Here is a 27462-nt window from a genome sequence, read left to right on the forward strand (position 1 = left end):
CATAGTTAACATGCATTCTGGAAGAATCTTCATTGTGATAATCAAGGGTTGCAGGTAAATTCTAACAACACAGATGCAACTAGTCTTCAGAATAATTGTTATTTTAAAAAAAGATTAGGATTTAAGTGTTTTTAATGATCACAAAAATATTTTTTTTCCTCTAGACCATTTGGAAAATTCTAGAAAGCATAAGAGAAAAAGTGTTGCGATGACCTATAGTTCTACCACCCAATGATAACCATGATTAACATTTTGTCATACAGACTGTGGATGAATGTATAGGTAGATATTCTTTGAAAGCAGCTGTGATTTCTGATGGACTCACACCATTTAACTTATTCATTTTTGCAACTTGACAACCTTTATAATAAACATTTTTATGTTATTAAACATTCATTCTTAGTGTCATTGCATCATTCTTAGTGGCTGGCAAGTAATCTCTTGACTATATTTACTACAACCCATTTTGAAACCCTTTTGACCATATAAATTTTTCCCATTTTTCATCGTTATGAAGAATCCACACACTTTGTTGAGAATGTAAGTTGACATACCTTTTTGGGAAGTCAGTATGGCAGTAGCTATCACTTTTAAGTGTGGGCATAACTTGGGTCATTAGTTCCACTTTTTGATATAGATCCTACCTAAATACTTGCCTGTATGAGCAAAGAAAAAATGTAAAGGATGGTGATTGTTGATTTTGTTTGGAACAGTAACAAGTTGCCAGTACCTACTGTTGTAATTATTTAAGAAGATTCCTTAAATAAGTTATATATAACAATACATTGGTTTACTATGTATCTATTTAAAAGAATAAAGGTTTCATGATATCTTAAATTTGGAAAGGCATAGAACTGTATGTATTACACAGTGCTTTGGTTTGAATCTGTTAACTTTTTTATAACAAGCCTGTATTAAATTTATAATGCCTAAAGTCAAGGAAGATAAATGGTACAACAGATACTTTTGTGCATAAGTGTTTGGCACATCTTTAGGATAAATTCCTAGCAATTGGCCTTTTTTCCCACAAGCAGTATATGAATGCCATTTTCTTGATTCTTCCCTAACACTTGAAGTTAGTTTTAAGACTTTGCCAAGTTGATTGGGGGGAAAAAAGACCTCAGCATAATCCTCGTATTTAACATTTTCAGGATGATTCGATTTGTTTGTTGGCCGTGTCCTCTTCTTTGCATCTTAACTTTTGTAATTTTTTTCCTGTTTATTCTTTTCTTAGAGCTTTATCACACTTTATATAGAAAGGATATTAATATTAATATTAATATTTTTGTAAGTCTTTTACTGTTTTGTTTATGGTGTGTTTGACATCCTGCACATTTTTATTTTTATGTAGCAGAAACTAGAAAAATAAATCTTTCCCCATAAGCTTTCTACCTTCACTTATGCAGTTAGGACAGCCTTCCCCAGCCTAAGATAGGGCAAATACTTATTTTTTTTCTCCTGGTCTCCTGTATCATGTTGAACTATTCTACCCAGAACTTTTCTTGTGTATGGTATGAGGTACGACTCACATTTCATTAAAAAAAAAAAAAAAAAAAAAGATGGTTAATAGTTTCAATTGCTGTTTATGGAATAAACTGTTCTGTCTGTTGGGGCGTGAAATTCCATTTTTATCACATGCTAAATTCTTATAAGTAATTGAGACTGTAGAATTTTATTTTGGTTGTATTATTTTGTATTTTTGTGCTTATTGTGCATTTGTTCACTCATGTATCCTGCAAATATTTATTGAGCACTTACTCTGTGCAGAGACTGCTTCTAGATGCTGGGGAATCAGCCAAGAATAAGACACAGAGCTTGTGTTTTAGCGAATTCTGCATTTCCCACTGCTCTCTATACTAACTGGTTGCTGCTAGCATTTAAAGCTTTTTTAAATATACCTTTATTTTGTAACGGTTTTTGTTAATTCTAATAGTCCTTCAGTTTATTCTCTTAGGTGCACAGGTCCGTGACCATGCAATCTTGAATAATGATAGCTCTGCCTCCTTCCTTTTAATGTCTTTATCTTTTATTACATCTTCTTACCAATGACTGGAACTTCAGGAACACTTTTTTTTTTTTTTTAAAGATTTTATTTTATTTGACAGAGAGAGATCACAAGTAGGCAGAGAGGCAGGCAGAGAGAGAGAGAGGAGGAAGCAGGCTCCCCGCTGAGCAGAGAGCCCGATATGGGACTCGATCCCAGGACCCTGAGATCATGACCTGAGCCGAAGGCAGCGGCTTAACCCACTGAGCCACCCAGGCGCCCCAGGAACACTTTTTAAAAGGTGGTAGATATCCTTGTATTTTTCTTGACTTACTGATAGGGTTTGTAGCATTTAACAGTTAAGTAGGAGGATGACTTGGTCATATATACACGTGAGAATGTCTTTATCTACATATCTACAAAGATGTATATATGTGTATCTACACACATGAACTATCACGTTAATAAAAGGTACTAGTCTTCATAACTTACTAAAAGATTTGGCATTTTTGCTTTGTTTTTTGTTTTGTTTTGTTTTTTAACGCAAGGAAGATAATACAAGTTGTGGGTTTTGTTTTTTTCCAAATGTTTTCAGGACTTTGATCAAGTCAATGATGTTAATGCCATCCTTAAATTCCCAGAATGAATCCCTCATGGCTCTGTGGTATTATTCTCTGGGCACACTGCTAGACTGGATCCCTTCTGAAGTGTTTGGGGCCTTGGTTTCTTTTTTAGGATTTGATATCCGCATCATGTCTCCTTCATACAATACCTTTTAAAAGCTTCCATCTGTTTCATGCTCTTGAGTAGCTAAAATATCATGGAATTAAGTGGCTCTGTGAAGGCTTGAAAGAAATTGCTAGTGGTCAGTTTAATTAAGTTCTCCTCCTCTTGTGTCATTTTTTGGTAATTATTTTCCTCACAATCTATGCATTTCAGATTTTGAAATTTTTAGCATGGATTTTATAAATAATCTCCTTTCAACCTAAAAGCTTTTTGGTTTTGGGGGGTTAGTTTGTTTGTTTTGGTTTGGGTTTTTTTTACGCATCTATGGCCCTGGTTAATGTGACCAAACAGAGAAGTGAGTAAGCACCTGGGCCCCCAAAATAAAATACATTTTCAGGTTTGTTTTTGTTAACAATACTTTGGGGGAAAACAACAACAACAAACCCTTCTTTTTAATCTTAAGTCAAATTCAAATGAAGGCTTCATTTTAGTATTGTTCCCAGGAGCCCAGGGAAATTTCACCCACTTATTTGCCTAACTGCGTGTGATGAAGCTGCCATAGTAATACCATTTCTGGTTTGGGTGATGCATGGCAGTATAATTTCTAGCAAAGGCTACTGACTAGCTTCCTGTTGGTTCCTTAAGCTTTAAGAAGTTTAAAAACCTCCGAATACACTATTGGGTCCATTCGATGTGACAAGAGTGTTCAAAGCAAGACAACCAGTGCTCCTGTGGAAGATTTTTGCTGTTGTTGGCTCATTTGCTTTGGGGTGATTTTTTTGTTTTTGTTTTTAAGATCAGAACTTGGAGGTGGAAATATTGGATTCTTACAGAGACCGTATCTTCAGCTTGAGTTCTTTAGGGCCTTTGATCTGAGTCTGAATGAGGTCAGTAAACAATTCTCCTGGGCACGTAAAGGATAGATGCGCCTTTCCTGCTCTTTCGTCCTCTCTCGCTGGGTCAGAGGCGTTCGCCGGGTAATTGCTGTACTTCCAAGACGTGCAGATTAACTGGCTAAATGGTACACGTCATGTAGTGACACAAAAGCAGCCGAAGCTGATAAATGAGAGGTTTGCAATTACACACTCTGTTCCCCTCCCTCTGCCAGGCCTTGGGACCCAGCAGGGCAAAAACAAATGCAACATAACTTTTCATGATGGAAAGAAGCAGCATAAGGCTTGTCACTGTTACCATGGCAGGGGCGAGGAGGGACTCTAAGCTGTGGAGGGGCCTAACCTGCTCACCTCCCTAGGTCAGAGCTCAGCTGGCAACTCCGGGCTTGAACACTTCTTGCCTTGGAACAGTGTCTGGGTTATTATTTTTGCACTGGAGGAGCATACCATCGGGCCGGTTTGTATGCTGTACACACTCCCTGCCAGCACATTTAAACAATGACAGAAGTTTTTTGCACATAGCAGACCTTGGGTGTTATAATTAGTGTTTCAGGGGATGAATCATAGGCCCCTGAACTGGAATGAAAGCAAGCTTGGGGCCCAAACATTGTTTAGGGAGGTGAGGTGAACTCCTCAGGCACACAGATGGGGAATCCTTCTGGATCTGGACTCCCTCTAAACTTCAGCAGCCACTCCCCTGCCATGCACAGAAAACCCCAAAACAAACATACTTCTGGGGCAGACCACTTAGGGTTCATAGAACACAGGCACATTCTAGTCCCCACCTCCCCTCGTGGGCCATGCTAGAGACACGCCTTCTCTGCCAGCCTTGGTTAAATCCCACTCACTCCTTTTTTTTTTTTTTTTTAAGATTTTATTTATTTGCTTGACAGAGAGAGATCACAAGTAGGCAGAGAGAGAGAGGAGGAAGCAGGCTCCCTGCTGAGCAGAGAGCCCGATGTGGGACTCGATCCCAGGACCCTGAGATCATGACCTGAGCCAAAGGCAGTGGCTTAACCAACTGAGCCACCCAGGCGCCCCCACTCACTCCTTTTCCAAAGTCAAATCAAAATCAAAATTTACGAACAGAAGAATAAAAAAGCACCCCCAAGTTTGATTCCCAGAGTCAAAGTTTAACTAGCAAGTATCTGACCAGGTCTCTTTCTCTATATGAATATAGATATTATTTTTTTAATATTTTTTTTTATTTTTTATAAATATATAATGTATTATTAGCCCCAGGGGTACAGGTCTGTGAATCACCAGGTTTACACACTTCACAGCACTCACCATAACACATACCCTCCCCAATGTCCATAATCCCACCCCAATGTCCATAATCCCACCACCCTCTCCCTATACCCCTTCCCCCACAACTCTTAGTTTGTTTTGTGAGATTAAGAGTCTTTTTTTTTTTTGAGCTGTAACCCCTTTTATTTTTCTCTGTTTAAGGTCAAACAGAAAACAAACATCAACTCTGTTGTACACTAACATTTTCAAAGTGCATCATTTGTACAAGAGAAGGACTAAACAAACTGTGTTTACAGAGATCCAGACGAAGTGCGGGCCGCCGGCCTCACACGGCCTTCCGGTGGTACTCGGGGGGCGCCACTTCATAATCGCTGGCACTAAACAAGGAGGCCGAATTCTTTGCCAGGTATTTCAGGAAATCATGAAGATAATTTAGCAACAACGCAAGGCTCTTTTCATCCAGAGGAGTATAGGCCAGCATCGCTCCAATCCGCACAAATAATCTCAGTAGATGCGGTGCCCCGTACACCTGGGCCATGGGCGCGTCCGGGTGGTCGGCAAGGATCTCGGCATACTGTGGTCTCTCAAATTTGTACAGGAGCTGAGTGCCCAACATCACGTTAAAGTACTCCTTTATCCCGGCCACAGCCTCATTAACAGCATACTCCTTATTATCTGTGTTTCCTCGAGATTTCTTGTAATTCGCATAATCCTCTAGAATAGAATCCACATTCTTCTTGGCAGGAAGATAAAAGAGCTGTTTTTGTCGGGTAATTAGGTCCCAGTCATCGACAAGCCACGGTTTTAGCTCCTCGGGAATCTTCACTTTCACTTCAACTCTGTTCATGAAGGTTTCCTGGCTCTCCACGGTGGGGTCCACGCGGGCCCTCTCCTTGCGAGGTGGCGGCGGGGTCTCACTGGTGCTGCCGCCATCCCCATTTCCGGGTGCTTTCTGTTTGTTCTTTTTGGTTTTCACTTCAACATTCTTCTGTTGCAGACCAGACGTCTTCTTTCCAGGGGCAGCCCCTCTCATCTTCCCCTCTGCATACTGCTCCCTTTGGTTGGCTTTTTGGAGTTCCCGCTGTTTCTGCAGATTGGCATCCACGTATTTGAGCACTCTGCTTTCTGGAACCCATTCATCCCAATTTTTATTCCAACCACTGTAATGTATAAAGTATTTCACTTGTTTGTCCTTTATGGCAACCTTTACACACTTCGCTTCATAAAGAAGAGGCCCGCGAAAGCACAGCACTCGCTCACCCTCCTGGAATTTGGGCTTCGGGTCCTGCTTCGGCGCCATTTATAAGTGATTCGCCGCTGCCTCCTCCTTCTCCCACCACCCCCGACTACCGCCCCCTACGCTCTACCCCACCCAGCGCCGCGTCAGACGCGCCGTCAGGCTCCACCAGCTTTACATCCTGGGCCCGATTTGCCAGCGCCCGCAGACCTCACCGCGCCGCGACCGCGCAGCCGCCGCCGCAGCCAACGGCCCGAGATTAAGAGTCTCTTATGGTTTGTCTCCCTCCCAACCCCAACTTGTTTCATTTATTCTTTTCCTACCTCCAAGCCCCCCCCCCCCACATTGCATCTCCACTTCCTCGTATAAGGGAGATCATATGATAGTTGTCTTTCTCCGATTGGCTTATTTCGCTAAGCACGATACCCTCTAGTTCCATCCACATCATCACAAATGGCAGGATTTCATTTCTTTTGAGGGCTGCATAGAATTCCATTGTGTATATATACCACTTCTTCTTTATCCATTCATCTGTGGATGGACATCTAGGTTCTTTCCATAGTTTGGCTATTGTAGACATTGCTGCTATAAACATTCAGGTGCACATGGCCCTTTGGACGAGGACCACTACATTTGTATCTTCAGGGTAAATACCCAGTAGGGCAATTGCTGGGTCATAGGATAGCTCTATTTTCAACTTTTTGAGGAAACTCCATGCTGTTTTCCAGAGTGGTTTCACCAGCTTGCATTCCTACCAACAGCGTAGGAGGGTTCCCCTTTCTCCACATCCTCGCCAGCATCTGTCATAGCCTGACTTGTTAATTTTAGCCATTTTGACTGGTGTGAGGTGGTATCTCATTGTGGTTTTGATTTGTATTCCCCTGATGCCTAGTGATGTTGAGCACTTTTTCATGTGTCTTTTGGCCATCTGGATGTCTTCTTTGCAGAAATGTCTGTTCATGTCCACTGCCCATTTCTTGATTGGATCATTTGTTCTTTGGGTGTTGAGTTTGATAAGCTCTTTACAGATTTTTGGATACTAACCCTTTATCTGATATGTCATTTGCAAAGGATATAGATATTCTTATACCCACTTTTCCCTTCAAATAAAAAGGCATTTTTTTTAAGATTTTATTTATTTGACAGAGATTACAAGTAGGCATAGAGGCAGGCAGAGAGAGGAAGGGAAGCAGGCTCCGCCATTGAGCAGAGAGCCTAATGCAGAGCTCGATCCCAGGACCCTGGGATCATGACCTGAGACAAAGGCAGAGGCTTAACCCACTGAACCACCCAGGCACCCTTCCCTTTCTACTTTTATGTTGTTACTTTTCCAAGTTGAATTTCAGTTCTTGGGGAATGTATTTTGGTGTAAGATGTGAGGTAAGACTCTAACTTGCCTTTTTGCTAAATATGGGTCCAGTAGCTCCATGTGTGTTTGTTTAACAGTTTATTCTCTAATCACTGATAGCAAATCCTACTTTTGTCACTTGATACAACTTAGGAGTCCTTCAGTCTACCTGTGGAGGTTTTGTTCCACTCCATTCATTTGAGGCTCATTCTATAGCGAACCATTCTTCTGAGCTGGGAAGCATCATTGCCCCAAGAAGTGGATGCAGAAAACATTGAAACTGGGAAAGGAGACATTGGATTACAATGGATGTCCCTTCATGTTCACATCTCCCTTTCATGACAAGACTTCTACTTCTGTCCCACCTGAGCATATTGGAGGAAGAAACGTGGGTGGTGGTAGAGAGGATACTTACTGTGTTTGAATCCCGGGGAGAAAGGATGACGACCTCATTCCTCAGCTTGGCTGAAGACTGATCGACATTGGGTCTCACTGTCCTGAAAGGCATGGCGTGTGCTTGCTTCGGCAGCCCGTATACTGAAAGGCATGGCAAACCTGCCTGTGTGCTCCTATTGTTTCTGGAACTTTGCACTTTTCATGAATTGGGGGTCATGAGGCAGGCCTGCAGTCCTCCATGTGATGTTCTGGTTAACCAAAACTGTGTATTTGCATGTCTCCTTTTCAAATGGGAGTACTGTGGGATACGCAGTGATATGCTCAGAGCCTGGCGTATATGGGTACATCTCCCTGGAATAAGGAATAATTAAAGAATCAAAAAGGAATTTAACTGGCAAGTCATATTATTTTATATATTAAAACAAATTCAGCTCTACTAGTTGATAGAATGCAAGATTGAAATAACAAAATTAATTTTCAGGATAGAAAGATAAGTTGTGATTCTTTTTTCCATTTGGAATATTTCAGAGCGTGCCCCAGACTCTAGAGGAATAGGTATGAGTTTCCTTCTCTTTGCCATTTGTGCGGGGGGTCCTAGTGAAAAAGTTTGAGGAGCATTGTCTCATGGGGAGGACTGGTTTTCAGATACTTAAAGTAGGAAAAACAGTAACTAAAACTAATACATTCATTAGTCTTCTGCTTGTTTCAGGTTTAATTTGCTTTCCTATGTTTTCCCAAGATGACAACTTGGATTATTAGATGAAAATTTAGCTTTTTCTTCTTTTCTAATCTATTCATTCAACGATGTCAGCTTCCCTGTAAGCAGTGCCTTTTCCGCATCCCACAAATATTGATGAGTTGTATCACCGTTTTTATTTAGTTCAGAATGTTTTTTAACTGCCCTTGAGATCTCTTCTTTGACCCATGTGTTCTTTGGAAGTATATTGTTTAAACCAGTATTTCGGGGATTTTCCAGCTGTATTTCTGCTAATCGATTTCAAGTTTATCTCCATTCTGGTCTGAGAGCAGATGCTGTATGATTTCTAGTCTTTTAAATGTGTATTTTATGGTCCAGAATATGGTGTATCTTGGTGAATTTCATGTGAGCTTGAGAAGATAGTGTATTCTGTTGTTGGATGTAGTCTGTCTGTAGACATCAATGACCTCAGGTTGCTTGATGGTACTGTTGAGTTTAACTACGTGCTTACTGATTTTCTGCTGGTGAATCTGTCCATTTCTGATAGGGGGGCATTGAAGTCTCTGACTATTATAGTGGATTCATCTTTTTTTTCTTGTATCCTATAGCCTGACCTTCTGTTGTTAGGCACATACTCATTAGCGTTGTTAGGTCCCTTCACCATTCTTTAATGATTTAGAAGCTATTTCTGGGTCTCTAGGTGCCTGAAGGTCATGGCTAGGTCAGAGGGTCAACTCTTTAGCCCTGCATGGTACCTGATGCAAAACTTCGCATTTTACCTGTGAATGAGGTATTCACCGAATAAGGTTTTCTTCCTGACTGGGATAGCAGAACTCTGATCTATTTTAACTTATCTTATGGAGAGAAAAGAATCTATAAAAGCCATCTGTACCCCAATGTTTATAGCAGCAATGGCCATGGTTGCCAAACTGTGGAAAGAACCAAGATGCCCTTCAACGGATGAATGGGTAAGGAAGATGTGGTCCATATACACTATGGAGTATTCTGCCTCCATCAGAAGGGGCGAATACCCAACTTTTGTAGCAACATGGACGGGACTGGAAGAGATTATGCTGAGTGAAATAAGTCAAGCAGAGAGAGTCCATTATATGGTTTCTCTTATTTGTGGAGCATAACAAATAGCATGGAGGACATGGGGAGTTAGAGAGGGGAAGGGAGTTGGGGGAAATTGAAAGGGGAGGTGAACCATGAGAGACTATGGACTCTGAAAAACAATCTGAGCATTTTGAAGGGGCGGGGTGGGGGGAGGCCGGGGTACCAGGTGGTCGGTATTATAGAGGGCACGGATTGCATGGAGCACTGGGTGTGGTGCAAAAATAATGAATACTGTTATGCTGAAAATAAATAAAAAATAAATTTTAAAAAAAGTCATTAAAAAAAAGTCCTGGACTAGTGCTTTGTTAGGATCAAGATAGTGGGATCTTCTTTGACAGAGGCCATCATTTCAAGTACGTTCTAATTTTGAATCTTCTGTAGGTTGTAGAAGTTTTTGGCAAAAGGATTGGTTATGCCCCAGTGAACCACTTGAAAGTTAGAGATTTACACTTAGGAAAACAGCATCAACTCACTTTGTAATGTGAGCTTCTTTTCTTGTGAATTGCCTCTTTCCTCTACTGCGGAAGAGAGGGAAAAATAAACAAAACAGTCCTTTCAACTAAACTGGATTTTTTGGATTTCAGATTAAAGACCGGCCATTTTTCTTTTAACAGTAATGACAGAGGCATTTGGAGCATCTCAACTGTCATCCCATGTAGAATATACCCAAGTGATCAAACAGTAGTTTTAATTTTTGTGAATCAAGCCTAGTGTAACATCCGGTTCTTAATCCACCCAAACTGGCTACTTCAGTCATTTAAGGCTGTGCTATAGAGCCAATGGGATGAATTACCAAAAGAAGATCCATCAGATTGAAATGAGGGATGCTATTCATTTATTCATTCGTTTTAGGGGATTTCTTTTCTACATGGGTTGTTCATTATAGCAAACACTTCATGTGCGTGAGATCTTCTCCTGGGTTTGGTGATAATAATGCAAAGAGGGCCATGCCCTAGCTTTTGCCCCCAATCCCTGAATTCTTGGTAGAAGCAGACACTGTTTTTATTTTGTTATATTTTTTTACAATCTAACACAAGGTACATGGTGGGTACCTTGCACTTAAGACCAGGGTTTTGGGCAGGGCATGACCTGAGGAGATGATGGCTATCACTTAAAACAGCGCATGGTAGATGGTAGTTTCTTTAAGAGTTTTATGTGTCATACAAATCCCTTTAGCCCATCTAGCAGCTCTATGAGATAGGGTGATTATCCCCATTCTACAGATGGGGAAACTGAAGCACAAAAATGTTGACTTGTCCACGCTCCCACAGCCAGGAAGTAGCAGAGCAAGGATTCGAACCCAGGTGCATTGCCTACTGATCTAGTCGTCCCGCTACTCCGTGTCATTCACGGAAGCCTGTGGGTGCTGAGGTGCCTAGCTTCTTTCACGTGCGAAAGTGCCATTTTGTAGCAGACTGTAGGCCAAGTGTAATTGGACTTTTCAAACAGCCACTCCCTTAAGGTTTTTCACCATAGTGAGAGTAATTGCCATACAGGTAATTGTCATGTTAGCCAACAAGAAATGTTGCCACTTCCCACTGCTGGGAAATAGAAACAAATGTGGCCCAGGTCTTTTTTTTCTCTCCTTCAGGTCGGGAGTTAGCTGTTCAAGAGACAAATAATCACCTAAGGCATGCTACTTGCCCTATTTCATTGTGATCGGGGTACCTCTAGTAATAAATTCACTCATGGAGGCTGGTATGCATTTATGTCAACCATTTTTTTCTTTTTTAAAATTTTATTTTATTTAAATTCAATTAGCATAGAGTATATCATTGGTTTCAGGGGTAGAATTCAGTTATTCGTCAATAGCATGTGACCCCCAGTGCTCATTCCATCAGGCACCTTCCTTAATGCCCATCACCCAGTTACCCCTCCTCCCCCAACCTACCATACATTGTTTAAAAGGTATTTGTTTTAAAGGGTGATTTCTTCCATTTATGTGGCAGCCTGTCCTCCAGTGAGTGACATGCCTGTAAGTCACATGCACATGAGCTCTAGCCCCTGAGACCTCTGCTCAACTCCTGGCTTCTTCTCCTCCTCACCTCCCTCCTATGCCCCACCAGTTGACATGTCTCCCAAATAATAGCGGAAGTAGGCAGAGTCTTTACCACTTTTGCTTTAACACCTTTAGTTCTTCACAGCCCCACTAAAGATAGAATCTGTGTTAGCACGTTTGCTGGTAGCTTCACCCTTAACCTGAGCCATGATGTGGACCCACAAAACACACAGACATTTCCACTGACTTGCTAGAGCAGCAGATCAGAACAGAAATGGGCTTTCCTGCTTCACTCATATGTAGGAACTTCCTTCATTTGGCTGGCAGCATTTTTTTAATGGCCTTTGCACCTCCAAATAGATAGTTTAGTACCTGGATCCTCAGGTGTGAGCAGGGCCGCAGTGGGGACATTTTACCGAGGTTTATTAAAGGTGGGGATTTTTTCCATTAGGTAAAGGAGTCGTACCCTTTGTCCCATAGTCCACAAGTGCCCTCTTCCCCTTTATGAAAGTTCGTGTTAGGCCACTCAATTTTACAAAAGACCTACATCAGTGCCTTTTTTTTTTTTTTTTTAATTTTGCTAAGCAAAGGAAATCTAGAAGGAGAAGTCGTAGGAGTGAAAATAGCTTCCAGCACCCGTTTTGCAGCGAGCTTTTATAGAGGCACCCTGTACCCGAGGTGGCAAGAGTGGCCCCACCAAGCTCGTTCCCCCGAACTACACTCAGCCTCTGCAGCTCCAGCCGCCATGTGTTTGAACGGTGTCTGCGGGCATCTGTGCTTGATCTCTGTGCATCTGTTAGCAAGAGGTGTCCTATCAAAGTTGAGAGGCAACGTGGGTTTCTGGAGGGTAGGGAAGGGAAAAATGAAACAAGATGGGTCAGGAGGGAGACAAACCATAAGAGACTCTTAATCTCACAAAATAAACTGAGGGTTGCTGGGGGGAGGTGGTTTGGGAGAGGTGAGTGGAATTATGGACATTGGGGAGGGTATGTGCTATGGTGAGTGCTGTGAAGTGTGTAAACCTGGCAATTCACAGACCTGTACCCCTGGGGCTAAAAATACATTATATGTTTATAAAAAAATTTAAACATTTATTTTAAAAAATCACTGTCTTATTTAAAGGACCTTACTTGATAATCCTTTTCTAGAACACTGTCTCCCTAATTTGTAACTCCAGAGTATTCACATCTCTAGTTGGCTTACAGACGATGGCCTCCCCTGCAGTAGCTTCCCTGGCCCCTCTAGAAAAGGGTTGACCAGCTGGTCATTTCTGCACAAGCCCATCCTGCTGGCCCATCGGGGGAGGGAAAGTTGATGTTTTAGGTAGCCAGGAAACTCAACTATCGCCTGAGATTCAAACACCCAGATAGCACCTCCTCATAAAAATTCTGTTGTTCTCCGAGTAGAAGGCCCCCTTGTATTTTCTGAGGGCCTGTTCCTCACTGCCCTGGAGGCTCCCTTCAACTTCACTTGCAGCCCCTCCTCTCCAGCGACCCACTATCTAGCATTTCTTCCTCCAACTGATGCTCTTGCATTGTGACATTCGGCAGGAGAAAAAGATGAAAGAAAGGTTTAATCTTTTGCAGCAGAGCAGTCCGTTCTGGGTTCAGATGCCCTCATCCTTTCAGCTTGACCCGAGACCCCAAGGAACCCCAGGAGCAGGGAGCTGCTGAGCTCCTGATAACTGGGATGAGAAGGTGGCAGAATAACCCACTGTTGCCCAGCAGAGAAAAGGAGATACACGTGCTTAATCATTCGTCCGTGTGCTTCGCTTACTGATCAGGGAACAACCCTGTGTGGCTGCTTTCTCTTCCCCTGTGGGCGGCGGGGAGAGGGCTCCGCTCCAGGGGGCGACTGTTCCCGGGCCAAGCACGGAGCCGCTCTGTCTGGGAGCCACGGCCGGATAGCCCAGTCGAGCTCCCGGCCTGGAGAAGTGAACCACAGGGCCGGGATCATCCCACAAAACGGGATGATAAGGGTCTTCCCTGGAATATGCCTCATTAAATGAGCAGGTGCCAGCTGCCCTCACAAATGGGGAAGAGGGTCGGGGTGCAAAATGGTAAGACCTTCCTGGGCCTGTGGTCTTCCTCCCCACGGCTGGCCTGGCTCCGCCAAGATGCCCTCTGGGGGCCGTGATGTCATCTGACTCCGCTGTGAGCGGAGAAGTGGGCGAAGGGCCTCACTGTTTGGCCTTAAAGATAAAGTCATTAACTTTTGTGTAAAAGCATGCTTAGGCGCCCAATGAGGTCATTAGAAAGCATTAAAGACGTCTGGATTGTTCTCCACCACCTACCCATGCATGTTCTTGGTTTTCCCCCAGTTGAGCCTCTTTAGAAAAGGCTTCGTTGTTTGTACCTGGGCTGTTGATCACCTGGCGAGCTATTTTCAGAGGCTCCCTGGGCAGAAACTTTCTGAAAATCTAGGGCTTTGTTTACATAAAAACCTTCCATTTTAGGATGTAGATAAATTGGTATGAACAGCTATTGGTATTATCAGGTACTGCCTCCTTTATGCTAGGGAAGAAGAATCTACTTTCATTCTGTGGTCCTAACACTGGGGTGTCTCCGGGTGACCTCTTGCTCTGTTGACCATGAGCCTGTGTATGTGTGTGGGCGGGGGGGTGGGGAGGATTCATCTAAGGATTTCTGTTCCTACTTTTTGACGTTTTCTTTCCCCTTTCCTCTTTCCCTTATTCTCAATTTCTGCAGTGCCTTGCATGATACCTGACATTTAACAGTTGACAGATACATTTTTATTGATGATGAATAATTTACTCCCAGAGTCTCCCTCTTCTTCTCTCTCCTTTTCCTTTTCCTTTTCCTTCTTACCCCTTGCTCCCCAAATAGCATTGACATAGCAGATAGGAACGCTGACTTCTGCCTTCCTTAGAGGGAAGGACTCCTTTCCCAAGGTTATGTGGCCTGTCCTAATGCTCCAGCCCCACACCCAACTCACCATTATACCCGCATCAGCGGGGCTGCCTGTCTCTGTGTCTCTCTTCCAGGCACCGGGGGATGGGGAGATGTGAAGGACAGTAGTGAGCGAGGCTGTGCTTGCACAGGGCAGGACATTTAGGACAGAGAAATCCAGAGCAGAGAATAATCTCTTGGTCTGTACATTTGTAGCTTGTGTGCTCTGGTCCCAGGTGAGTTCACTGTTTTGTTTTGTTTTTTTTTTTCCTTGTGGGCCCTTCTCCCTCAAGCCAGGAATGCGTTAGTCCAGTCTGCAGGCAGGAGTGGGAGGGACACATGGTAGGCAGGGTCAGATACTGTGCAAGCTTCCGCAAAGCCTTGAGCCCAGCTGTCATCACCCAGAGGCTAGCTTCTCCTGGATGTTGGATGTGGGTCTCACACGTGAGCCTGCGGTTACCTTGGACAGAGATTCCTGGAACCTGCCTGGGAATAACCAGGGGTAGAAACTTCATTCCAGTTTGTAGCATTCTGGGGAATCTCAGGGATTCTGGGCAGACTCTGCAAGGGAACTGTCAGTGAAAGCTCTTTAGAAAAGTCTGAGAACATCAGGATCAAGAGAAAATTGGCTTGTGTTAAGCCTGCTAGTGGGTTTCTCTAAGCCGGTGTTCTTATTTGTTTGTTTATTCATTTCTTCTTTTAATTTTTTGAGGGAGATGAGGTCCTCCATCTGAGTTGGGCAGGAAAGATTTTTGCAGACATTGATGTTTGAACTGGGCCTTGAAGGTTGACCATGGCCTAGGAAGGTGAAGAGAAAGTGGAGGAATAGTAGAGGCAGAGACAGGGTGAAGAGTGGGGGTCCCTGCAGGAACGAGACCAAAGCACACCTCCCAAGTTCAGTGAGTCTTGTTTCTGTTCTGTTGTATACCAGAGCACTTCTTGAGGCCTCCCCTGCCACCTCTCTCACCTTTTACCAGGACTCCTGCAGGTGTCTCATCCTGCTCCTCCAATTTCCAGTCTTGCCTCCATAAGGCTTCTTCCCTTCTCAGTCTCCTTGGTGATTGTCATAACACCTACATCAGGTGCCACTGTTCCTCTGCTCAAAACCTGCCTGTGGCTGTCCAGCTTGAAAGGAAATCCAGACTCCCAGCTCTCCCCATGAGAGACATTTGCCCTGGCATTTTCCCAGCCTTGTTTCCCTTCACTGTCCTACTCCAGCCTTCTTGATCTTCCTTGAACACACTACGTTGACTCCTACCTCAGTACCTTTGCACTTGCTGTTGTTTCAGCTCTGGATGCTCCTTCCTCAGTAGATATTTGCAGGACTGTTTCCCTCATTTTATTCAAGTCCCCTCATTTATTCAAGTCAGATGTCATCAGTTCAGACCATGACAACTCTATTTATCTGCGCACACACACCTCCATGATGAAGAATACACTCCAGCGTCTGAATGATTTTTTGGAGAGCTGTCACCATAGAATAGTTCTAATGGTGTTGCCTTATACCAGAATGAAAGAACCTAGATTTTATAAAGTCCTATGAAGTGCTCCCGCTCAAATAGGAGTTCAAGTATTGTTTTTTGTGGTTCACGCTCCCTGACCGTCTCTGGAACTATCTGACAAGTTTGGCTTGAAAAGCAACTAAATTGATTCAGTGAGTGTTGTTGAGAGTGATCTCTGTCAGGCACTGTCCTCAGCACTGAGAATAGAGCCAACTGAAAAACTCCCATCTCCCCCCCCCCCCCACGTGGTCCCAAGGAGACCGAAAATAAACATGCAATAAAGTGTCAGGTTATGACCATGCAAGGGCTGGGGAATAAGCCGCTTGCTTCATCACCTTGTGTGTGGGTCTTCACAGAAGGATGATGTTGGACAGTTAAAAGGCCCCCGCCCTCTCTCATTCCTTTCCTGCCTGGATCATTAAAAAGGGCAGGAAGAGGGGGATGGAAGGCTTCTCTGTAACTGGCGCTTCGTTTTGGTATGACGAATGCTGTGCTTGACACCCGCTTGGGAACCCATTCTTAGATGGAGCGAGAGGGTCAAGGAATTGGGTTGGATCAAACCACCCTTCTAGAAACTGCTCCCTCGGTCTCAGAACCGACAGCCAGTTGACAACAGACTGAAAATTGTATTCATAACTTGTCCTCAGCTGAGTGATAGCATGTCTACAATGTGTTATCTATTTTATACTAAAAATCACCAAAGCAAGGCCAGTTGCCCTGAAACCAAGATACTGGATTTCCGCGGTTATTTTGAAGGCCTCCGATTCCTGACTGTCCCTACCAGCCTCTCCCTGGAAGAGCCCTCCCCCTCCCGCCCCTCCTCTGTCTCTGGCCTGTTTCTACAAGGAACATAATTCTCCTCTGTTTTCTCTCATCCGTCACACTCTCAGTTTGAGAGTGAGACTCAGGGTGTGTGGCAGCCCAGACCAGTCCGTGACCAGAGCTGCTCATTGCCTCTCCCCGGGAGCCGCTATCAGGAAAGGTTTATCGAGCACACCCGTACAACACACTTCACGATGTAAGAGAGCTAATTGTACTTCTTGTCCTCTGAGCTTTCAGCCAGCTGGAATTCACAGTGATGAATTCAAAGCCATACTTTAGCCAAGCTGACGGATGGGGAGGGAGGCTCAGATCCGGGGCCTCCATGGAAGGCTGAGCAGTGTCTACTCCACATTTCCAGAAAAGTCCAATTCAAGCTGCTTATGCCATGACCTTCCTAGGGTGACATTTGACTTGAACTTAGGGAAGCAGAGTGATGGGACAGTTTGGAACATAGAGTAAAATAATTCAGCTTCCTACTGTGGTAATTGTCAACAGCTGTTTTTTTAATAGACTTTTTTTTTTGTGTGTGTAGTTTCAGGTTTAATAGAAAAATTGAGTGTAAAGTACAGAGAATTCCCATAGACTTCCTCACCCCTCCCCACATAATTTCCCCTACTATTAACATCATGCCTCTGTGGTACATTTGCTACAGTTGATGAGCCAATATTAGTACATTATCATTAACAAAAGTTACTTTTTTTAAACAAAACAAATGAACAAGCAAATAGCAGAATCAGACCTATAAATATGGAGAACAAACCGATGGCTGCCAGAGGGGAGGAGGCAGGGGAGGAGGGATGGACAAAGTGGGTGAAGGGGAGCGGGAGGTGCGGGCTTCCAGTCAGGGAATGACTAAGTCACGGGATGGAAGGCACAGCGGAGGGTAAATGCCGTCAATGGTGTTGTAATAGCGCTGCGTTGTGACCGATGGGAGCTTACTTGTGGTAAGCAGAGCACACACAGCCTCTGGAGAAGCTGAATCAGGTGGACAACCTGTTGTCTACCTGAAACTCATGTAACATCGTGCACCAACCATACACAAAAATAATAATAATAATATAATCGGGAATAGCACCAAAAAGTAGCTGTAAGCTCAAAGACAGCAGCTATAGTATTAATTTAAAATCATAAATATGATGGCCAGCAGTTGGGAAAATGCTTAAGAAAGTATGGTACCACCGCAGGGCAGACCCTTGGGTTCCAGGGTATGGACAGTACTTGCGGGGATGCGGGGGATCAAGATCTAAGCCGACAAGAAAATATTCAGAGGGAGAAACCCCAAACTGCTAATAAAAGTGGTATTCTCCTCCCCCAAACAATGTTGATGCTCTTTTCAACTAAATTTAAAGTCCCTAGTTCACACTAGAGCTGATTCCTGTGTTCTACATTCTCAGAGTTTTGACAAACGTATAGAGACCTGGGTCCCCCCCCACAACACACACACAATAAGTTGTACTGCCGGAAGCCCCCTGTCTTCCCCTACTTCTCTCTGCCTCCCTCTCTTAAACCACTGGCAACTGCCAAATTTTACCTTTTCTAAAATGTCCTATAGTTGGACTCCTACAGTTTAAAACCTCTTTTGCTTGGCCTATTTGACTTAATACCATGTATTTAATATTCCTCTATCTGGGTATACCCCAGTTTATCCATTCATCTATGGAAGGACCTCCTGGTGATTTTAAAGTTTGGGCAATTATGAGGAAAGCCACTATAAACCTGTGTGCGCAGGGTTTTCTGTGGACTTGGGCTTTCCGTCACTTGTGTAAACACCAGGAAGCTCTGCTGCTGGACCATATGGTCACACGATGTTTTATTTTGCCACAAGCCCTGCAGCTGTCCCCCAGAGGAGCTGTACCTTCTCACCAGCTGGTTTTGCTTCCTAGACCACCTTCATCTAGAGAAGTCTGATTTTTTTTTTCTAGGCAATGCTTTGGAAATACACTGAATATTAAGCAAGACCCCCTTCTCACTGTGCTCCTGCCTGGGTCTGAAATGTGCAGGCTGCCACCCACGTCATTCTGACGTTCTCCTATTCTTGCCCGAGCTAAACCACCCTAGCAGAAAATGTCATCTTTTCCCTGTTCCCTCTTCCCTTTTGCTTCTCCTCTCTACTCTTTTCCCCTTGCAGAGGTTCAAAAGAGTAAACAGGGAAAGGGTCAGGAGCAGGTTGGTGTGAGAGATCCCATTCCCATTTCCCGAGAGGGCTACTATGTCTTCCCAGGTTTTTGGTCTTCCTTTAAATTGCATTAAGTTGACACAACTAAAAGGTACGTGATGTTGTCTACCCCAAAACTGTGGGGACAGGCATGCCCTATTCCTTACTGGTTTGTCTTCGCAGCAGAGCAGACTTTGCCCATACGACTAAGTGTTTTGGGGGCATTCATTGAATGGCGGTGCTCCCTGTGGCCAAAAGAATCCACATTGGTAGAGGGAAATGTGTTGGGGACCCTAAAGTTAGGCAGCGGGCCAAGAGACGAGAATATATCCTTCCTCCTATCAGTTCCTCCCCCTAGGGCTTCTGGGAGTCTCTTTGGAACCCCATGACTATACAACACTGGGAGTGGGCTCTGTTTGTGCTTGGTCAATCTCATTACTTTATAGGTAGGGTTCATATTGTGCAACCCAAGCACTCCAGGTTAATACAGAGAGACAGACAGATGGACAGAGGAATAGAGGGAACCGTGAAGGGGGAAGAGAGCATCCCAGTTAAAAGAAAGCAGGCAATGAGCAGAAACCCCCTCCACCCCCCCCCATGAGCTTCCCAGAGACCACAAGGCTCTAATGAGTGCCACCATCCATTCATGAGACTTCTGGCTTATTCCATTTCCCCCAAGTTTGGGGTACTTCTGCACATGTGCAGTTGGAGGCTGAATGCCCCGTGCTTGAAAGGACTATCCTGGTGGGTGCAGGACTTCTCAACGAGGTGTACTAGGAGCCTCTTACACAAGACAAAATCCTGTGCATTCCAATAAATTAGTGTCCCTGCTCTTACTGCCTAAATACCAGGAGTGCCCCCCAGTCATTGTGACCATCAGAAGCCACCCCCACCAGTTTTCAGACTCTCCCTAGGGAGCACGGCTGGCAGTGAGAACCCCAGGGTAAGCGTGGCCTGCCCAGGGGTCTCCCAGTACAAGGCTGGCAGTCCAGTGCCTCTTGCCCTCTTCTTGTCTGGCTCCTTCTCAGCATCCGGCACCTGCCCTTGTCCCCAAGAAACTTTCTTACCCTCATTCTTTCTTCTCCTTTCTTTCTTCTCCTCCTGGCCCTCACCTCCAAGACCCAAGGAAAAGCACTTAACATTTTTCCCAGTCAGATGAGAAATGTAGGGTTACAAGAACTTCGGTGTGTTTTCCCCTTAACTCTTAAAACTGTAGTCCCAGGAATCTGTTTCCTCTGCTTGGCCCCTGCTTCTCGATCAGTGGCCCTCATCTGATCAAGCTGAGTTCTCCTAAGGGGCATTCTGTGGCCAGCCTTGAGAACACAGCACACGATGGAAGCCTGCATAGCATTGGTGCGGGGCTGTCTGTCCCGCTCTGTCCACCACTCCCTTCCCAGGTTGATGCTACATCGATCTGAAATTCTTCCAAGTCACGCTGGTGTTTATCTTGGCCCAAGTGCTGCAATGCCTTTGGCAGGGTGGTTCTGAGGGTGTCCGGGTAGAGCAGCGGGAAGGGATGAGTCTGTCACCACCAAGCCATTCACATGGAGGAAATGGGGCAGAGTTCAAGGATTGCGTATTTTTTATCTCCTCCCGGCGCCCGGCCTGCTTCTAAGCCACTTGCTGTGAGTGGTGTGTACTGATGGCTGTGACGTAGCTGAGGGATCGGCTGGACTTTGTTGGGACTGCTGAGAGGCTAACTCAGCCAGTCGAAGGTCCTGAGCCTGAGCCACTGCTGACCCTGGGCCTGGCGGGTGGCCCTGGTGGAGCCGCAAGGCCAGGAGAAGCTGAGCCGTGGCCATGGGCCTCAGCGGAGGGGGCGGGGGGGGGGGTGTGATTATAAGGTCCCCGGGGGGCTCTTCCAGAGCTGGCATTTGATTTCTGAATTTCCTGGCAGCCAGGTCTCAGCTCATCTGTCCCGGTGCCGAGGGACCTGAACCCTGCAGGTAGGACCACTGAGTCTGCCAGTTCATCCTGGCCTGGTCTCTGGCCCATTCCCGTACTCCTTCTCTCCTCTGGGACTCTGAGGATGTCCAGTGTAGCCCTTTCCACGGACGCTCTAATGCCTCTGATCGGTGTCAGCGGGTGGCATCAGGTTTTGGGGTGCCTCAGCCTGGCACAGCGGCTTGCCACCTCAGAGCTCAGCTCTGGTCGAGCCTGTTAGTGATTCAGCAACCAGGGCTCTCCAGCAGGCTTGAGGGCTCCGTGATCCTCCCCCCGCTGCCCCGCAGTCCCTCCATGGGGCCCTCAGGCAGCCAGCACGGGAGCAGGCCTGCTGGGAAAGGAAGTTTGACTCAGTACCCAGCCCTTGGCGCAGGCCTTTGCTAAGGCTTAAACTCTGTCCAAGAGATGACTGCTTCCTCCCCACAAAAAAGGGCGTAGCATCGATCTGTGGGGGGTGGGAGTGGGCACAGGGCCATTCCTGCCCAGGGGAGATGTTTGGTGCATCCTGGCTAGCCCATTTTTTGGTAAAGATATGTTGTCCCTGAATGTGCTTTGCTTCAGCAGAGTGAGTCCTCTATACCACCAAATCAGTGATGGCATTGTTCTAGGAGGTTCTGAGGGAGGAAGGGGTGTTAGAAGAGGAAGGTGTCTGTGTGGCAGTGTGAGGTGTGACGTCACCCACCAGATCTCAGAAACGAAGATATCCCAACGGGCAGCCTCCACATCCAGCTGAGAGGGTCTCTCTGCTTTTTATTTAGTCCTTTATATTTTTGGCACACCTTTCCTGAAGTCCAAGCACACGTCACCCTTTGCCGCCGCATTCCTTCTCTCATGCCTGTGCAGGAGGCCTCAGTCCTGGGCATTAATAGAGATCTCGACTGCAAAGAGCTTAAAGCATTTTGTAAATATTCTCATTTGGCCCTTGAGGGTAGGGGAAGAAAGACCAAAATCATCCGTTCTTCTAAACCAGAGACAGTGGGAAATGAGGTCCTGGCCAAGAGAGGGAGAGCAAGGGGCTGGCCCATGTGCGTGAGTTCAGTGGGCCCCGCACAGCCCGGTACCCCCCCCCCCCCGGTGCCGAAAGGAGAGGCATGCTTGCTGGAGAGATCTGAAGGGTGCTGTGGAGGATGTAAGGGTCTAGTGGGCCCAGAAAGTTGGGTAGAAGAGGCTGGGGCAGCAGGAAAGAATGAGGAAATTTAGGACACCTGAACCAGGTAGACATATTTGGGTGGAACAAAAGGCTTGAATAGAGATCACGAGAGATGCTTGCAGAAGGTGGGTACGTGTGTTTGCTTCCGTTGTGTCTCCTCCTATAGATTGTAAACTCCTTCGGTAAGTCCTGCCTTGGCCCAAAGAGCCCCTGGGCGTGTAGCGCTCAGCAAACAGTCCTTGGGCTGGCCCTTCTGCTGCTCCAAGCCATTCACTCTGCTCTGGGCCCCTCTTGACTCTGTCTCTTCCTCCTTGGGGTCACCGGGTGCAGGTCTTCCTGTTTTCTCATAAAGTTTTCAGGAAAAGCCTATGAGTTAAGCATATGAACATAACCCTCTCTGGAGTCTGTCAGCAGGTGCCCAAACAAGTCAGGGTCATCTCAGCCTGCAGGTTCTGGAGACTCACTCCAGGCTCCAGAGAAGGATAGCACTGCCCATTCCTCTCTTCTACAGAGGCCAGTTCACGTCATTATTGAAATAGAAGACACAGGGGCGCCTGGGTGGCTCGGTTGTTAAGCCTCTGCCTTTGGCTCAGGTCATGATCCAAGGGTCCTGGGATTGAGCCCCATATCAGGCTCCCTGCTCAGTGGGGAGCCTACTTCTTCTTCCTCTGCCTGCCTCTCCCCCTGCTTGTGCTCCCTCTGTGTGTCAAATAGATACATAAGATTTAAGAAAAGAAGAAAAAGAAGTAGAAGATACATTTTAACTACCCCCCACCCCCCCCCGCCAGCAGAATGATGGTGCCTCAGATGTCTATCATGGAGTTTAGTGTGAATGGTTGCCAAGAAAGGGAAGGATTGCTTCTCACAGGAAGGATCTGTTGCAAGCCCTGTAAGACAAGGAACTTTTAGTCCTTTTCTAGGTCTGCAGCCCCTGGAATGGTGCCTGCCATATAGTGGTACTCAGCAAGTATTTCTTTTTTTTTTTTTTTTTTAAGACTTTATTTATTTATTTGACAGAGAAACAGCAAGAGAGGGAACACAAGCCAGGGAAGAGAGAGGGGGAGAAGCAGGCTTCCTGCTGAGCAGGGAGCCTGATGTGGGGCTCAATCCCAGTGTCCTGGGATCATGGCCTCAGCCGAAGACAGACACTTAACACCTGAGCCACCCAGGTGCCCCCAGTAAGTACTTCTTGAATGAATGCATACCAGGTTTCAAGAGTTGTTCATTTTGGCTGAAACCAGAATGAGAACCAAGATTTAGAGTTGTGTCTCTGGAGGGTCTACCGTGGAAGGGAGGAAGGAATTCTGAGGATCTGCTGGTTTTCCCATTCCCCATCCACGCACTCTCAACACCCACCCCTCCACTCTGTTTTCAAGCTAGTGACCTCTTAGAGGAACTCAATTCAGCATATGTGGGTCAAAGACCTAACTAGGTGTGAGACATGGTGCCCGGTGAGCGGTGCGTGGTTCCTGGCCACAGCAGAGAGGGAGACCGAGAAGATGGGAAAACTTCCAAAATGCAAGGCAGAATCAGATAAGGTCTGCTCTGAAGAAGAAATGATTATTTCTGGCATTTGGGTGGGGCTTTGAGAGGCAAATCTGACCTCCACGGGCAAGGAAGAGGAAGGGGCGTGCCAGCCTGAGTGATCAGCCGAACATTCCTGGCAGCTCTAGGTGGGACCTCCATGTGTTGCGTGTTTATTATATGCCACTGTGTGTACCCCACGTTTTCCGTGGTGCCCTCCCCCCATTTAATCTTCATCACAGCCCTGTGCAGGAAAGAGATATCTTTTTAGCTCTTTTTACAGCAAAGAAACCTAAGGCTCAGGCAGTTAAGCATCACAGAGCCAGAAGGGCTGGAATCTGGACCCTGGTAGCATGAACCTACGGCCCCGAGCTGAGTGAGGGCAGGTTGTATACAGGGAAAAGGGAACCATGACAGGCAGCTGGACTCTGTGGGTCCGGCGGGAATAGCAGGTGGAAACGGGGTTTGGGACCAGGTTCTGCATGTTGCTTCTCTGCTCAGGACTTCAGACTGGGTTATGTGGGCAGGTAGCCTGTGGGGAGTTTAGAGGAAAGAAGTGCTGTGGTCTAGCAAGTGTTTCAGGAAACTCACTCTGGCAGCAGCAGCAAAGGTAAAAAAAAAAAAAAAAAAAAAAAAAAAAAAAAAAAACACCCTGTTGGCAGGCAAACCAGTCAGGCGGCTATTGTGATAGCCCAGGAGAGATGATGAGGCCTGAACTGGGGCATTGGCAGTAGGGATGCGGGGATGGATGAGATAGATGATGTGGAGGCAGACTGCGGAGGAGGCCTGGGCTTGGATATGGGGTAAAGGGGAGGGAGGGGTAGCCGATGGCTGTGGGTTCCTCAGCCCCGCCTAGAAGCCAGGAGGAGGTGGAACAGGTCAGGGATGAGCCGAATTTATTTTTGAACACGTGGGTTGAGGTGCAGGCTACTGGAGAGTGGTCGGGGTGCTGGAGGCTTAGGAAGCAGGTTGTGGAGACCTGTGATCGGCATGACGCTTGGGCACCCCATCCTCATCTGCCTTTGCTGGCGTATGGAAGACTGTATTTTTCTCTGAGCCTGTATACTCCATTTTATTGTATTTAATCCTTGCGGAAGCCCTGTGGGGTGGTCGTCCTCCATATTTGTGAATGAGGACGCTAAGGCTCGGCAAGGTTAGCTTAACACACCCAAGGCCTTGCAGGGAAGGATGGCAGAGCTGGGACTGGAACCCAGTTCTGAGGGCAGGGCTCCCTTCTGCTCTGCCATAACAGACCCTGAGTCAGAATTAGAGAATGGTCAACCCTGCAGCTGAGACACCCTTCTGCTCATCTCCTCCTCCCTGATCCTGAAGGTTCTCCCTGAATACACTGGCTTTTTCCCATGCACAGATATATTGAGATGGTTATGGAAACTACCCATGAGCATTCAGCCAACGCTGGCTTATTTTCCATGATGTCATAGTCCTGAGGTGTTGCTTAGACCCATCAAGCTGGACTTTGCCACTTACGGCCACCCCGAGGGTCACCAGGAGGGACAGCTGAGAGTCCCAAGCTCATTCACTAACCCAAGCTCATTCCCTCGTGGACTGTGAGCTTGGAGTATATTTTCAAGATTGTGCTGAAAACGTAGAGATAGAAAGTGCTTGATTAGGATTAGAAATAGGGTCTCACCCATCTTCTGATATTTGATATAAACACCCTGGAAAATTGAAGGACAAAATTACCATAAACCAAGCTTGTTCGCACACAAAAGGCTTTACTTGGTCTGTGGGCAGGGACCCACCTACAGCATGTTGGAATGAAGCCATTGTGCCCCCCCTTCCCTGGCTGGATGGTTGAGGAAGATGTACAGTCCAGTATCTTCATAGATGCCTGGAATTTATATACTGGCAGACATTCTGGCCCAACTCTGTCCTTTAAAGAGCCTAAGATTGAGAGAGGGGAAGTGCTTTGCTAAGGGTGACCCCGTTCATAGGGAACCGTCATCTCTGGGCTCCCTGTTAACCTGTGTTCCCCGTGCTGCAGTGCGTACCTGGCTTCTCCACAAGGGAGAGGAGGTGGCGGTGGACTTTTCTAGCATGCCTGTGTTCTTTGTACCTCACGGGAGAAGCAGAAGCCAAGTGAGGCCAACTGGACCTGGTGACAGGAACTTGCAGTATAGGTCACTTACAAGCTAGGGGACCTTGGGCAGGTTACTTATCTCCTACCCCTCTACTTTCTCACCTCCAGAATTCAAGCCCTACAGTATCTACTTCTTAGCACTGGTGTGACTCTCGAGGGAGACTGCAGGGCCCGTAGTCAGGTCTCAGGCCAGTGTTGCAGCGCTGACTCGTAGCAACACTGTCAGCCGCAGGGGTCATCCCAGGACAGAATTCCGGACAGACAGAGGGGAGAGCTCGCAAGACCATCCAGACTCCAGTGGTTTTCCCGCCACCACCTGCCACTGGCGTGGAAATGTCTTCCTGCTTAACTTGTCCCGTGTGACAGCTCTGTTGGGGCCAGGGAGTCAGGACCTTAGCCTGTGTGGGTTTGTAACTAAAAGCTGCCGCCTCCCTGCACGACTGGTCTCTTCGCTGTGCATGGCCACCTCCCACCTGCCCCACAACACTAACACTTTCAGAGAGTCTCTCTGGAAGGCTCTCTCCTTGGGTAGCAGGGTCCGGCCTGTGTTTTTAAAAGTGGTGTTCCAGAGGCTGGGTTGATGGAAGAAAGAGCCCTCTGTCCCATAAGCCCATCTGCTCAGGTGATTCATTCCCATGTCACATATTTCTGAACTCTCCCTGCTACCCCCAGAGTATCCCTAATCCTGTCTGGCCAGTTCTTCCACAAATTCCTCTGTGGCTTTGCCTGCCACCCTCTGAAGCAAGTGTCCCTGATGTCTCTGTAAGCAGGGGCCAATGTGAATTGTCACCTCTTCCTTGGAGAAAACCATCGACTCTCTGAAGGCCACCCTCCCTACACGGGAGTGACGGGGGTTGCATGTGTCTGCCTCCAGCCGCAACATTTATGGGTACACTCGCCAGGAGCAAGCTCGTGTCCTGGTCCTACCACAGTTCCTCCTTGTCTGTCCCCTGCAGTGTTCTCCTTCTCTCTTCCTAACCAGTTCTGAACCTGAAACCAGACAGCATTGTCCTGTGGATCAAAACCTCTTGCATTTAAAAATACTGATAAAATCCTACAATATTACAGGTTTTGCTATGCACTTAAAATCCTGCCATGCTAGGGCACCTGGGTGGCTCAGTGGGTTAAGCCGCTGCCTTCAGCTCAGGTCATGATCTCAGGGTCCTGGGATCGAGCCCCACATTGGGCTCTCTGCTCAACAGGGAGCCTGCTTCCTCCCCCTCTCTCTGCCTGCCTCTCTGCCTACTTGTGATCGCTGCCTGTCAAATAAATAAATAAAATCTTAAAAAAAAAAAAAAAATCCTGCCATGCTTACAGGTAAACCTTAAATGTTGGGATGCTGCTCAAAAGGGAAGAGGCCGTAGAAGTCATACCAGCAGGCCCTGGGCCCTATGTGACCTGCTCACATGTGTTTTTGTGCCCACACAATTGCTCCGTGTGGGTCCCCTATAGACCTTGGGCCCACCTACTACTTCCTGAGCTCCTGGCTTTGTCCCTGATGACCCTCCAGCCCTGAGTACAGCAGGAGAGGAAAGGCAGAGTGTGTGTGGGGGGGGGGGGGTGAATCCTGGCTTCCCTCCTTCCAGCACCCATACTCTCTTCTGCCCCTCTCTGCCCCTCGCCCCTGCCTGCATTGTTTCTTCATCCTTAGACCTCTTTTCAGCACCTCCTTTAAATCCAGTGTATCCTTGATCCAGAAGGGTCTACA

At 46.3% G+C, this 27462-nt stretch overlaps 1 protein-coding gene and 1 pseudogene across 2 annotated transcripts in view; one reads left to right on the plus strand and one right to left on the minus strand.

The window, feature by feature from the left end:
- Positions 1-27462, plus strand: part of TGFA (transforming growth factor alpha) — a 108004-nt gene that overhangs the window by 6201 nt on the left and 74341 nt on the right. The window lies entirely within an intron of this gene.
- On the minus strand, positions 5010-6327 carry LOC309870704 (mortality factor 4-like protein 1 pseudogene; annotated as a pseudogene). Its single transcript has one exon. The product of its transcript is annotated as a mortality factor 4-like protein 1 pseudogene (transcript).

Source organism: Mustela nivalis (genome assembly GCF_964662115.1).
Source record: "Mustela nivalis genome assembly, chromosome: 8".
In the NCBI taxonomy this organism is placed as follows: domain Eukaryota; kingdom Metazoa; phylum Chordata; class Mammalia; order Carnivora; family Mustelidae; genus Mustela; species Mustela nivalis.